Genomic DNA, 10,885 nt, shown 5'->3' on the forward strand with positions numbered 1-10,885 from the left:
AGTGATTTGCTCTTTTGTGTGTGTGTGATTTGATTTTTTTTAATGCAATATTTGCGTACAGGTCTCTTTTCTTTAAGAGTGCATGTAGAGGATGAGAGATGATGGACTCTGAAAAACAAACTGAGGGTTCTAGAGGGGAAGAGGGGAGGGGAATGGGTTAGCCTGGTGATGGGTATTAAAGAGGGCACATTCTGCGTGGAGCACTGGGTGTTATGCACAAATAACGAATCATGGAACACTACATCAAAAACTAATGATGTAATATATGGTGATTAACATAACAATAAAAAATTTAAAAAAAGAGTGCATGTACTGGAGGGGAGGAAAATAGCAGAGGAGTAGGGGAACCTAGTTGCATCTGGATCCATGAATTCAGCTAGATAGCTATCAAATCATTCTGAACACCTGTGAATTCAACCTGGGATCTAAGAAAATTGCTGCAACTCTACAAATAGAAAAGTGACACTTTTTGCAAGGTAGGAGGGGCGGAGAAGTGAATCTGAGGCAATTTATTGGAAGATAAACCATGGGAGGAGAGAGCCTCCATAAGCAGCTAAGTGAAAATGATATAGCAGCAGCAGGCAAAATCTGAACTTTTAGAAGTCTGCTCCAGTGAGGGAAGTCCCTACCTGAAAGACACTCAAGTGGTGAAACGGGGTGGAATCCTGGGTGGGACAGTGTGGTCTGAGGATCCCCAGGGTCACAGAATGAATGGAGGTGCCTGAGTGCAGCAGAGCTCCCGCAAATCGGAGTGGGGAAGCCGGCTGCAATCAGCGAGCCCAGGATTGGGCTCTCAGCTGGGTTTGCCATAAACCACGAAGTGGGGCAGGATTGGTGGACCACTCTCTGAACAGGGGCCCATCAAACCGCAGAACAAGGGCAAAACCCTCCCCCTTCCCCGGGGAGTGTGGAGTGGGTGCATGCACCAGCAGCGACCAATCCCCGAGCAGTGGCCCTGCAAGCAGCAGAATCCCAGCAAGACTCACCCTTCCCCAGGAGGAGCAGCACGGATGTGAAAGGTAGGAATCTATAGGGCTTGGAAATTTGAAACAGTGCAGTGTGTCTGAGATAAAAAAACACTTGGTCACAGGCTGGGTGAACAAAGAGTGAGGCTGAAACTGGAAAGACAAAATGACTGCTTTTCCCTGAAAGTGCACTGAATGTGGGGGTCCTTATCTTTCAGCTCTCCAGCTAGAGATCAGAGTACCGCCATTTTTTTTTTTTTTTTAGATTTTATTTATTTATTTGAGAGGGAGAGAATGAGAGATAGAGAGCATCAGAGGGAAGAGGGTCAGAGGGAGAAGCAGACTCCCCGCCGAGCAGGGAGCCGGATGCGGGACTCGATCCTGGGACTCCAGGATCATGACCTGAGCCGAAGGCAGTCGCGTAACCAACTGAGCCACCCAGGCGCCCCAGAGTACCGCCATTTTTATTTTCAGCCTCTAACAATGCTCACAAATGATGCTCACCTGCCCCTGAAACCACCCTCCATCTGCCACCATCACTAAGTACATTTAAAGAAATCACTACCTTCACCCAGAAGCCTTCCCCTCTTCGTTATAAACCAGTACCTATTCAACATCTTCCAGTCTCAGCCAAAGCTATCAGGACAGACAAAAAATAATGACTAAACACAGACGGAAAGAGGCTCACACCAGAAAGCACGCTGCCATACCACTAACAGAAAGAAACTACACTCTTGCTCTCAGGGCATGAAAAGTCTGATAAAGGACTACATTAAGGATCATGCACGCTGAGGAGTCTGCTAAAGTTCTGGCAGAGAAATGAAGCCTTGCTGTGAAAACTAGGGGAGAAAAAGAAGAGTAAGTATTTGAGAAAACAAAAGCAAAGGAAAAGGAGGGAAGTGATAAAGTAAGTGGCTGAAGGCCCACAGACAGACTTGAAGACCAGCAACAACAAAAGAAGGCTGAGAGGAAACGGTGCTTCAGGAGCAAGAGGGGCAGGCTCCAGCCTTGCTGAGCCCCAGCAGCACAAACAGGTAGCAGAAACAACTGCTCAGAAGGAAGCTGAAAGTCAAGAGAAAGAGGGACAGAGCCTTTCCCCGACAAACTTGTAGGACAGACTGGAGAAGAGAAAGAAACTGAAGTATGAAAGAACGGGAAAGCTGCTCCGGTGACCAGAAACCTGGCAGTGGGGCTAAAGAGAATGAACTTGAGGCCAGAGACAAATATTTTGAAGAAATGCATCCACCAGGAAATGTAAGTGGCAAGACCTATCTCAGGAAATGGAGGCCCACAGGGCAATTAGCACCAAAAATAAGCCTCCAAGCAGACCTGTTCTGAAGCAGCTGTTACAGAAATGTCTGAAGAGATCAGTGAAGTGTCTGGACAGAGGTGATGAGAAAACTGACAGGAAACTGAGGGCGAAAGCCAGGAATCTGGCAAAGGATTCCAGGCCTTCAACCAAAGAAGGGGTTAGTCCAGCTTCTGCAACCACGAACCCAGAGAAGACCCCCAGGGCCTATTGGATTCTGGATGAAAGATCCAGAGCACAGTAAGGACATGGGGGCCAGTGAGCTGAACCTGCACAGTTAAATTCAGGTATCCTAATGCCTCAGGGCTTCTCCATGTCCCAACTAGCTTTTGAGAACAGAAGAAAAACTTCACTCATCCCAGGCCTAGGAGGAAACCTGAGCTGATCAGGCCTCTTGTCCCAGAGCTTCATACCTTAACCCCAGTCTCAATCCCACAATGAAAATGGCTTTGTAAAGAACAGGGAAAATCCCAAGCAATTATCTGGCCATTTCTCAGGGACATTCCCATCTTTCTTTCTTTCCTTCCTTCCTTCCTTCCTTCCCTTCCATCCTTCCCTCCCCCCTCCCTCTCTTTCTTTATTTTTCTTTTGTCATTCTGCTTCTTCAACTCATACACAATGTGATTTTATCTTCTTTTAAAATCCTCATTAAGCAGTCTCTTACTCTTGTGTTTTTCCTACCACTGGAAGGGCACATATGTTTTATTTCATACGCTGGTAAGGAAACATGAAAGACTGCTTCCAGTACGTAATTGGAATGTTACGTTATACTTAAATGTACCAATTAAGAAATGAGCTCAAACCTAGCACCCCAAACTTGGTTTCTCCATACCATTCTCCAATAAACAGAACTAGGGCTCTTTGGAGAAGTGGTGGTCTCCAGGGCTGGGGAAGGGAAGATACAACATGAGTATTCTGTGGTGCCAGAAAGTCAGGGAAAGACAACAAAAAGGATGTGGGCACTTCAAGGGGCAACAGGAGTCAACTACAAAGAGCTCCCAACGGCCAAGGCTAGAATAATTTAAGCAACAAAATAAGTAATATCAGCACTGCATCATAGCTCAAAGAATACATACCCAACATCACACACTGATATAACTAACTGAATAAATAAAACAAAGGGAAACAAGACACAACTCTTCCTCAGAAAGTATTCCAATTAATAACTGCAGAGGGAATAACAGAAATGAAAGTCACCATTAGACCATTACACTATAAGATCCACCAGGAAGTATTAAAGAGGGCACGCTCTACATGGAGCACTGGGTGTTATATGCAAATAATGAGTCATAATGTATGGTGATTAACATAACATAATGATAATAATAATAATAATAAAAAGATCCACCAGGAAGGTTAATTAGTGGGTGAAAGTTAAGGAGAAACAGGATATTGTTATGCAAGGTCTCAAAGTATCTTCCCCCAAATAATCACTAGTTACAAACAGACAGATAGTATCTTTACAGTGGTGACACGTGGCAGATACCACTAGATCAAAATTAATATCAACAGTAATAAGACGTATCAACACCATCCTCAATCGAAGCAGGAGAAAACATCCGACAAAACCAAAGTGAGAGGCATTAAAAATACCAGCACAACATACTTCAAAAGCGTCAAGGTCACGAAAAACAAGGAAAGATGTAGAGACTGTCCCATACTAAAAGGAAAACAAGGAGACGTGACAACTAAATGGAATGAGGGATTCTAGATTGGATCCTGGAACAGAAAAAGGTCACTAGTGAGAAACTGATGGACTCTAATTAAAGTCAGCAGTTTAATTACTAGTACTGTGCCACTGTAAATTTCTTAAGTTTGATGACTGTACTGTGGTTATGCAAGATGTTAACTTTAGGTAAACTGAGTAGACTATAAGGGAACTCTGTACAATTTCTGCAACCCCTTGTATGTCTACAATTCCCCCCCAAAAAAAGGTTTTTTGAATTGAGAAAGCGTGTTATCGTTTTTTTCTGATTTATTTTTTTAGCTTAAAAATTAACTTGGCGATCAAAGATACCATATACCATCATTCTTATCTCCAATTTAGAGTCATTCTTTTATTAACTTAACAGTATCTATTGAGCACCTACTGTGCCCCAGGCACTAAGGTCTCTGTAGTGCATGAGACTGACTAAATAAATAAATAGAAATACTGCCTTGCAGAGCTCATCGGAAGACAGACAACGAAGTGAAGAAAACACAGGTATGTTAGACAGTGTCCAGAGCGATGCAGTATAATAAAACAAGGAAGAAGGCTAAAAGCTTTAAGATCAGGGAAGGCAAAGTTTAAGCTCAAAAATTCAATCTTGTACAGCACATGATTCACCTGAGGGAGCTCCTTCAGAGCATTTCTGATACAAAAATACTGAAGACTGCCAAATAAGATAAGTTACAGTTACCATAGGCTATGTATATTTACTCTGGAGCAACTCTCCAATATCACAGAATGCTTATGCACTAAGACTTCCTGGACACCAGGAGCCACAGAAAACTTAAAGTGGCATAGTTAATATTTTTGATGCTGTTCTCAGTTTCCTTTATAAGTCTATATTGAGGTTTATCTTCAAAACATTCCCATCATTTCGACCTACAGGAAGGATTACGGCTTTTAACCAAAATTTGTCTGCCTTTCTCCAGCATTAACGTGACATGTAAGAGCACCCTCACTCATCAGACTCTCAATACACACACAGATGCACACACGTCCACACAGATGCAAGTTCTCTGAAATTCCTTCATCAAATTAAAACTAAAACCACTCACTGACATTTCCCTGCAAATCATGTACCTAATACTAATGAGTTTTCCCTCTTGAACTACAAACAGTTTGAAACTGATGGTGTTCTTTCCTGGCCATCACTTTTAACCTAGGAGACCATTCTCTGATTTCCGAGGCCTATGCAAGTCTGAGACAGCACAGTGGGTTTAAGTTAGAGCTGTACCTTCTGTTTAAAAACTCCCCTTTATTAAAACAAAATCTGTAAAAAAATATATTACAAAAATAAAAACTCCCTTTTTATATACTTCGCTTTCATTTTGAAAAGAGACGATCACTCTAATAAACAAGACTTTGCTATTTTTCTGCACAAACGTCATTTGTTGAGCATTTACAGCTTTACGTAATGTGTACTCTGGAAAACAAACTGAAAACAAAATGTTTTCTTTTCATTTTACCCTCAGAAATATGTCTTAGTGATGCCATGATGCTGGCACCAATTTTGACCACCATGTGAACAAATGCATTCCGCCGGTTGAAAGTATAACTTTCAAGAAGCAAGAGTAGGAATGTACTTAATGCCACCGAATGATGACACCCTTTAAAATGGTTAAAATGGTAAATTTTATTGTATCCTCTGGTAAATACTATGTATATCTTAGCACAGTATTTCTGTATCACCATGATACTAAAAGAAGCTTTTAAAAAGCAATGGTATGATCCTATTTCGTAATAAATAAATACATATATTTATGTATACGAGTTTGCATAATTATGAACAAATTTTAAAGTGTCAGGAAGCATCCAGACGAAACTATTTGCGGATTGCGGTTACTCTTACTTTTCTGGCACTCACCCGCGTCATCTAATCGTCCATAAAGAGTACGCTTTGTTTGCATAATTGGGAGAAAGGATAAAGCGCAGAAGCCATTACTCCCAACTCTCTGCCCCGGGCGGCAAAGCGCTTCCAGATACGCGCCTCACCGAGGCTGGCACCGGATCCCCGGCTAGACCACCCGCCCGGGGCGCAGCCTCCAGGCCGGGCCTCAGCCGGCCCCCCGCCCCCCTTCCTCTCAGCCCGGGAGGGGCCGAACGCCGCCGCCGCCCTCCCGAACCCTGCGCGGGCCAGCGGCCCCCGACGGCCCCGCGCCCCGCCCGGCCGCTCACCGACTCCCCAGGCCCCCGACAGTCGGTCCTCCGGCCACACCACCTGCCCAGAGCCCCCCGCTCCGCGCGGGTCTATCGGTCGGCGCGGGTCGCGCACGCGCGCCGCCGCCCCGGGCCTCGGCGGCCTCTCTAGGACGCTGGGAGGGCCAACGTCTCGGCTTCTCCCTGGCGCCAGTGCATTGCTGGCGGGCCTGTGAGCGCCTGGCTGGTCCCCACCACCCCCCGCTCCCCGTCGCAACGCCCTGGGCGCCTGCCCTCCACTAGCCAATGCCCTGTCAGGCTCCAGAGCTCTATGGGCCTTGCCCGATTTGATCACATCCCTTCCAACGTGTGTGCCCCGCCCCCCTTCAGGGCTTCTGCCCCCCCCCCCCCCCGCCCCCAGGGAAAAATAGGATCCAAAACTAGGGGTTAAGATAGGAAGCACTGAGTTCTAGCTAACTGGTTCTGGCCAAAGGGAGAGCTGTTAAGGGGGCCACTCATTACTCCAGGAGGGCCTCTTCCCTCATCACCACCACGTCTAGGGGTACTTGCTGATTTCCAGCCACAGGCGCACAAAACTGTACCTTCCCATGGCTTCCGGTTGTTTTCTCCCCGAACAACATTCAACTGAGTACATTTTAAAGATCTTACTGGCTTTTATTCAGCAGTTCACCAATTGGGCAGCATCCAGCCTAGCAGATAGAAAGAATAGAGCTGGAAGAACTATACAAGGCTAGAGATTTCACAGGCAGAAGGGAACAGGAAAAAAAAATTATATTAGGCAAAAGGGTAGACTGGTTATTTGCAATGTGACTTTCCTTATAGGGGATGCCAGGGTTTTATCAGGCCCATTACCTAACTCACGATAATCAGGAAAATCTTGATTGACTTGTTAAAACAACAGGCCCCAAATGGAGTTGCTTAGGCTAAGAAAAAAACAAAACCAAAAAACCAAACCAAACCAAACCAAACCAAAACAAAAAACACCCGCAAAAACCTTCAGGAGGGAGCCTATGAGGAAGGAAAAAGGAGACAAATCTTTATTTAGGTTTGTAAACCAGGAAGGGCAACCCAACTCAGTTGGTGTGCCCGTCTGAAGAGGACGAGGGGAGGTGGTATTTTTAAAGCTTAAAACCCCACTCGAGGAAAAAAAATCAGTTGGTATGGGTTGCTCAGTGATGGGTTGACATTTTTGGCTCAGTATTGTGAGACAGGGGAACTTTTCAGGTATCTAAACCTCAAGATGCTTATCATGATTCCAAGAAATGTCTGCTCTTCTAAGGACTCCACAAAACAGTGGCTGTTGCAAGATGGAGTCAGAGTTGTCAACCCTTCCCTGGCCCCTTTCTTCTGCCACCTCATGTCACCAAACTGGAACTTAGTTACAGTTTTGGCTAGCCCAGAAATGGAATCTTAAAGCAGTCAATCAGGAATTTCCTGATCAGCATTAGTTACATAATCTGCCTGATAAAAACCCCTGCCACCCCCTATAAAGAAAGTAGCCTTGCAATAACCAATCCACCTTTTTGTTAATGTAACACCCTTGTTTTTGCTCCCTTCTGTCGATAAAATGTATTGCCTTGTATAACTCTCTGAAGCTTCTTTCTATCTGCTAGACTGCATGCTGCCTATTTATGAGTCACTGAGTAAAGCCAATAGGATCTTTTAAAATTTGAATTTTGTTCTTTAACAGACTGGTTTCAGATTCTATGTCTGAGAGACCAAAATGTAAGTAAGTCACCAAAACTGTAAGTAAATTAAGTCTCATTTTGATGATGTGGGGCATAGCATAAGCAACTCCGTTTTGGTGTTCTTGTGTTGTCTTTAACAGTCATCCCATTTACATCAGACTCTCAGCCTAATGGAGAGATGTGAACAAAAATTTAAGGCATTAGCACTACTCCCAGCTACTACTCTAGAATCCTCAAAGCTTTTGCTGAATCTCTGTGTGGTAATCATAGACCACGATGTCAGGTTCACATTCTTTAAACTGGTTATTCTTTGTAACTTTTCCGACATTATAATATTAGGGAGATTATTCCCTTAGTGGTTAGTGGATGCAAGCATGCATTCAAAGCTTTTGAGTGAACAGAGTGCACCAGGCGGACTACTATGACTACTCTAGGTAGAATGATTCCCAATGTCTGGAGTGTACTTTGGAGTCGTCATGGTCCTCAAGACCCAAACCAGTCAGGGTCAAATAAATCAGAGAAAGACCCCACCGAAGGAGTCACTTTCTTAAACCAATTGGCTGGGTCAGTGGTCTCACGTAGCTGAGACTCAACTTTCCCTAGAAGCATTCATCCAAGTGCAGCAGGTGGTGTTGGCCACAGCACAAACACCTCCTTGCTCAGCTAAAAGATAATGAAGGACTATCCTAGTATCAGAAATAACTTTCACCAGAGTTAAGGGATTTTTGTTGGGCAGTTATTGCTTTAAATGTAGAGTCTGCAATATCTTCTGAGAGTTAAATAGAGGTTCATGATCATAGCCTCATTTGCAGTTGCTCCCAGCCAGGGGAGTGAGGATCTGCCAAACGAAGCAATATAATAATATAAATACAGTTTATAATATAATAATATAAATATAGTTTATAGCTGATTAAATTTAAGTAAATAAATCTTAAAATTTTTAATTAAAAAATAAATTTTGAGGGAGAAAAGATGGCAGAGGAGTAGGGGACACTATTACAACTGGCCCCCAGAATTGAGCTGGATATCTACCAGACCACTCTGAGCACCCACAAAATCAGCCTGAGATGTAAGAAGATCTGGATCTCTACAAACAGAATATTGCAGGCAGTTGGTTTCGAGGTACAAATTGGGGAGCTGTGATTCCGTGGGCAGATATCAGAGGATAAATGGCAGCGGGAGGGTGCCTGGCCGTGGGGATCCCACACCACCAGTGAACGACAGCATCGGGTGCTGGGGATGGGGCACAGACTTGCAGACTGGTAGCGGCGGGGAAGGGACTTTAGGGCAGCCCCCGGGACGGGAACCTGGAGCGGCGGGGTCGCGCATTCGAACTGGGAGCGGCTGGCGGTTTTAGAAGCACAAAGGGCAGAGACATGCCCCGACCTGGAGACAGGCCTGGGAGCGCTACGGAGGGACACACAACCCAGGACGCTGCAGTTTATAGCAGCACAGACAGAAAAGGAAATAGTATGGCCTGGAGAGCTCACTGAAGAACAGACTGCGATCTCTCTGCTCTGAGGCAGAGGGTTGGAAACGGTCTCTTCTGCTCTGACTCTAGGAAGGGATGTGGAAAGCCTCTAAGGAAAGCTGCCAGAGAACAAAAGCCCCCAAAATTGGTTCCCACTGAGCCCATCCCCTGCCACAGGGGGGCAGGGCAACTCTGCCCAAACAGGGTTGCCTGAGTAACAGCATGGCAGGCCCCTCCCCCAGAAGACAAGCTGGGAGAACAAGAAGCCAGCAACCCTAAGGTCCCTAGAAAACAGCTGCATCTTGCTTGGGTTCTGGTCAATAATTTGGACTCTATACATTCCCTCAACCACACATCAACAGAATGACTAGGAGGAGGAACCCCCAAAATAGGAAAGACTCAGAGATTATGACTTATGCTGCAGATTTACAAATGGATGCAGATATAACCAAGATGTCGGAGATGGAATTCAGGCCAGCAATTGTGAAGACAATAGCTAGAATGGAGAAATCAATTAATGGCAACATAGAGTCTCTAAGGGCAGAAATGAAAGCTGAATTGGCAGAACTTAAAAATGCTATCAATGAGATCCAATCTAAACTAGATAATCTAACAGCTAGGATAAGTGAAGCAGAAGAACGAATCAGTGACCTGGAAGACAATTTAATATATAAAAAGGGAAAAGAGAAGGCCAGGAAAAAACAATTCAGAATCCATGAAAATAGAATCAGAGAAATAAGTGACACCATGAAGCGTTCCAATGTCAGAATTACTGGTATCCTGGAAGGAGTGGAGAGAGAGGACAGGAAGATATATTTCAGCAAATCATAGCTGAGAACTTCCCTAATCTGGGGAATGAAACAAACATTCGCATCCTAGAGGCAGAGAGGACCCCTCCCAAGATCAAGGAAAACAGGCCAACACCCCGGCATGTAATAGTAAAACTTGCAAATCTTAGAACCAAGGAAACCATCTTAAGGGCAGTTAGGGGGAAGAGATTCCTTACGTACAGAGGGAGGAACATCAGAATAACATCAGACCTATCCACAGAGACCTGGCAAACCAGAAAGGCCTGGCAAGACATATTCAGTGTACTAAATGAGAAGAACATGCAGCCAAGAATACTATATCCTGCAAGGCTGTCATTTAGAATGGATGGAGAGATGCAGAGCTTCCACGACCAGCAGAAACTGAAAGAATATGTGACCACTAAGCCAGCCCTGCAAGAAATATTAAGGGGGGTTCTATAAAAAGAGAAAGACCCCAAGAGTGATATACAACAGAAATTTACAGGGACAATCTATAAAAACGTCTTCATAGGCAATATGATGACAATTAATTCTATCTTTCAATAATCACTTTCAATGTGAATGGCCTAAATGCTCCCATAAAATGGCACAGGGTTGCAGATTGGATAAAAAGACAGGACCCATCCATATGCTGTCTACAAGAGACTCATTTTGAACCTAAAGATACATCCAGACTGAAAGTGAAGGGATGGAGATTCTTCTTCCATGCCAGCGGACCTCAAAAGAAAGCTGGGGTAGCAATTCTTATAGCAGACAAATTAGATTTTAAACTAAAGTC

General features: G+C 44.5%; 1 protein-coding gene across 1 annotated transcript in view; it reads right to left on the reverse strand.

Annotated features, from left to right (window-relative positions):
* The window catches only part of ZNF445 (zinc finger protein 445), a 50,178-nt gene extending 43,943 nt beyond the window's left edge, over window positions 1-6,235 (reverse strand). Inside the window, exon 1 of the mRNA XM_028107044.2 lies at window positions 6,158-6,235. The gene's annotated coding sequence lies outside the window, so the exon portion shown is untranslated. The remainder of the gene's footprint in view (window positions 1-6,157) is intronic.
* Between the last annotated feature and the right edge of the window lie 4,650 nt (window positions 6,236-10,885).

The sequence above is a fragment of the Eumetopias jubatus genome, unplaced genomic scaffold (assembly GCF_037043125.1).
Source record: "Eumetopias jubatus isolate StellerSeaLion01/CBP00866 unplaced genomic scaffold, mEumJub1_p1.0 scaffold_1, whole genome shotgun sequence".
Classification (NCBI taxonomy): Eukaryota; Metazoa; Chordata; class Mammalia; order Carnivora; family Otariidae; genus Eumetopias; species Eumetopias jubatus.